This window comes from Paramisgurnus dabryanus, chromosome 12 (genome assembly GCF_030506205.2).
Source record: "Paramisgurnus dabryanus chromosome 12, PD_genome_1.1, whole genome shotgun sequence".
Classification (NCBI taxonomy): domain Eukaryota; kingdom Metazoa; phylum Chordata; class Actinopteri; order Cypriniformes; family Cobitidae; genus Paramisgurnus; species Paramisgurnus dabryanus.
Window position 1 is genome coordinate 31,741,184 of NC_133348.1, and position 3,939 is coordinate 31,745,122.

At 36.4% G+C, this 3,939-nt stretch overlaps 1 long non-coding RNA gene across 3 annotated transcripts; it reads left to right on the forward strand.

Annotated features, from left to right (window-relative positions):
- Positions 1 to 300: 300 nt before the first annotated feature.
- LOC135750035 (uncharacterized) lies at positions 301 to 2,693 on the forward strand. Of its 3 annotated transcripts, XR_010532555.2 has the most exons (6): positions 301 to 553; positions 1,252 to 1,397; positions 1,730 to 1,785; positions 1,926 to 2,011; positions 2,092 to 2,207; positions 2,346 to 2,693. It is a non-coding gene; the product is annotated as an uncharacterized lncRNA (long non-coding RNA). The 3 variants fall into 3 exon arrangements; XR_010532553.2 differs by having other exon boundaries at positions 301 to 1,397; positions 2,346 to 2,689; XR_010532554.2 differs by lacking the exon at positions 1,730 to 1,785 and having other exon boundaries at positions 301 to 1,397; positions 2,346 to 2,687.
- The last annotated feature ends 1,246 nt before the right edge of the window (positions 2,694 to 3,939 follow it).

Consider the following 3,939-nt stretch of genomic DNA (forward strand, 5'->3'; position numbering starts at 1 on the left):
ATCCCGTTTAAATATTTTTCCATATTTCTCCCGTATTTTTAATCTTCCAAACATTTTTGATATGTTTGCTACATTCGCCTTCGGTAAAGCAGGTGGCAGTACTATATATATATAACATTAGCATAAGGGGGTTGTGTTGGGATTAGGAAATTTCACATATTTTAAAATCCCAATGTTGATCTAAACATTGATTCAAGTATTGATTAAGAAAGTTGCCGACACTCGTTAAAAAATCACAATGCAAACTTTTCTCCACAATCATGTTAGTTCACAGGCCATTGTTGGCATGCATACAGCACACAGCAAAATCACCAGTGTTAAATTTTCAGGGATGGTGTTAAATACACAGTGTTGATGCTGTTTTAACACTATCTGGTAATAAAATAACACTGCCATTGCTAGGCCAGTGTTATATTCACGACAGTGTCAGTGTAAAACAAGGGTGTTATCAGATTTCACTCTGAGCGGTGTAAATCAAGCCACGCCTCCACTAAACATATCCTGTCAGGGATTTTACCGCCATTTTCTTTCACAGGAGGACTGAAGAGATCAGGTAAATCAGTCTCATAATATTCACATGGTTTGGCTAAATTAAACTGTTATTTCTCTGTCTGACTCTACGCAGCCATATGCCAAAAAACCTAAATAAGATATTTTTCCCATTTTATTTCCCCTTTGTTCGTTATTTGGTTCAGTTTAATCAGAGCTACCTTGTGTTACGTTGTTCCCTTGTTAGTTTAGTATCAAGTTAAACTGCTAGCTAAAAGTTTAAAACCAAGAAGGATAATATTAACAGGAGATATGAACGAAAGAATTGAACCATGATAAAACGCGACATGCACTACAAATTGAAGGTATGAAATTAAGTTGAATGAAAGCTCGTTTATTCACCATATGATGCTCGTTATGAGGTAATCATATAGGCTAGATACCGTGAGTTAACGAGGTCGTTTACATGCACGTGAGTGCATGGATATCGGTTAATTATTCAAATTACTGAAAAACACGGAGAAAACCGCAACCGCATCGTCATGTGTTTTTCTAAGATGTATGCAAACAGGGGAAATATCGCCAAACCAACAATTAATTTGACCAAAACCTCACAATATATCATCATTTGTATGCACAGATTGGATGCATTGTGTGTTGTAAGCTTTTCGTGGCGCTAGATGTCAGACAGATGCAAATGGCAAATACACACGAAAGTGTAAAACGTGTATGGCGAACATTTGTTTTTTTCTGTCATTATAGATGCTAGTTTGGTGAAAGTTCACACTGAGTGCTTCAAATCATTCAGAAGAGATGCTGTTTTTAGGGCAGTTTATTAAAGAAGACCTGACATGGATGACTTCCAATGAGAAACGACTGCTAATACTTATATAAATTCATTACAGAAGGTAAGTTTATATATTTATACATATAAATCATTTTATTTGACATAACTGAACAGTTAACCAATCTTTTTAGTATATGTAGTTTTGTACATATTATTATTATTATTATTATTATTATTAATCTGGAAAGAAACTCACATGACCTGATGCCAACTTTAATAAAAATATATTATCTTCTCATACATCGTTTTGCTATTGATATCATATTAAATAGCAATCAAATTGATTACTATTTTGAAAATGTATAAATGAAGATTCATATTGACTTGAGTGCTGTTTTTAATATAAGAAGAATGTTGAGTTTTCAGAGTCTTTATTGTCATTTTTTGTGATAGGACCCTATCACATTCCTTAATCCAGTTTGGAGGATCAGAGCTTACCAACTAGTTATGTGAGTACACACAGTACATTAGTACTGTACACTGTCTCTAACATGATTTATTATACTGAGATGATTTTGATTCAAATAACGGTTAAAACTGCACCCTTTTTGGTATTTTCTTGACTCTTTTTGTCTTTGAAAATCTGCAGAAATATGCTGAGGTGATGTATTGCAAAATAGCCAACATACAACAATATGGATGACCCTCTGTCTGGTCAACAGGAGTTTAAATATGGTAAGTGTACATGGGTTTGCTACTTTTACGGTTTTAAAGTTTAACTGTATACTCATGGTGTTTAAATTCTGTTTTGCTAGGACGGGACAGTGATGTGGCAGCTCTTCCCTGGCTCATTCACCTCTTGCCTTTCATTTGTGAAAGGAAGAAAGAAGAAAGAGGGTCAATGTGCAACTGAAGCTACTGATTGTGCTGTGTAAGTTTTTTAGTATTTTGTTCTAGTTATTTATTCAGCAGTTAGTTTGCTTGCATTGTTCACCCCATTATAAATGCATACAAGTTCATAAATACACATCAAATACATTCATCAAATACACTCTTTTAAAACACTTAGGTGATGAGCATCAATCCATGCTTTGAGGGGAATGAATCAGCACAGCCCTGCCTGCACTGCGTTGGGAACAGAAGTTGCATCCAGAATTTTTGCATCATTCTGGACCAAAAAGCCATTCCCTCCATGATGAAGACCACTGATGCAGCCTTCCACTACATCATGAGTAAAACAACTACAGAACTAAATACCAGGTTGGAACGTATTTAATAAAAATGAAATGTCTTTTGAATTGAAATGTCTGTTTTGTTATGGAAAAATCTTTAGTATTGTGAAGGATAAGCATTTCTGCCTGCCAGTAAGGTAATTGCAGTGTATTTTAATGTTCAAGGTTTGAGTAGGGTGGCTAAAATTTGATTTATTAAAGACCTTTATAATAAGTGGTTTTCATGTCACTGCGCTGTGGTATAAGATAACTTTCATTATTCCATACTGTATTCTGTTTCTAATTGTAGCTGAGGTATTTAAATAAGCAGTGTTAAATGCAAAGTGTTGTGTGTATCAATGTAAATATTAAATGTGATGTACTTTAATAAAAAGAGGTTTTGCAATATTTCTGTCATTTGTCTTTTATATAAACAACCCATTAGCAACAAAAGTGGCTATTAATCAGTATTTGAACACTTAACATTGTTGAATTCACATTACACCGGTGTTGACTTTAAATTAGGAGTGTTAATTTTTAACACTGTATTTCTGTGCCAACACCAGTGTAGTGTGGAAACAACAATGAATAGTGTTGAACAAAGTGTAAAATTTAACAATATTGAGTGTTAAATTAACATATAATGAGTGTTGTTAAATTAACACTACACTTTTGACTAAATTAACACAGTGTAGTGTGGACACATATACACACTTTTCCAGTGTTAAATTTGACACCCTGGGTGTTATTTTAACACCAGTGATTTTGCTGTGCAGACTTCTCCTGATGTGCATCACCTTCAGCCTTCTAATATCCTCACAGTTTCAGGCCTCGCTCCTTTTGTTTAATGGCTGGCTGAGTCCTCTCTGGTGATTTGTCCTTTCCTCATCTGCATGGGCCGTAGAAATTCCCCCCGGAGCGCCGGAGAAGCTATTGTTCTCATCACAGGTTGGGTTCCTCCGCCTGAACCTGCTCTCGCTGATGAGTCGGAGCAAGAAAACGCAGGCTACGAATAAAAGACAGGCCTGACAATGATTGATGTCTGAGCCCTCTCCCTGATTCGCTGATTAAACCCATCAATCTATATGCAGAGGAGTTGTCCGATGCAAATGGATCCAATCTGCCGAAACAGAGCGGTATTGTCTGCGTGTTTTGCGAACGCGCCAGAGCTGGAGGGAGCGCGATTGGCAGCTCTGGGCTCGTGGCTGGAACTGGCACGCCGGTGCTATCGGAGGTTGTTCTGTGCTAATGGAAAAACTATTACACCCAAAGAGATATTCATATTTTGAGAGGGGTGGGGTTTCTGCTGTGTTAATTATGCATAAATCTCATGTGTACAGTACAGAGGGTGGAAAGATGTTACTCTGGCACATGACTATACAGTACGTATGATGAAATGCTTATTTTAGCATTAGTGGGACTTGTGAAGAAAACATCACGGTTATTATTGCT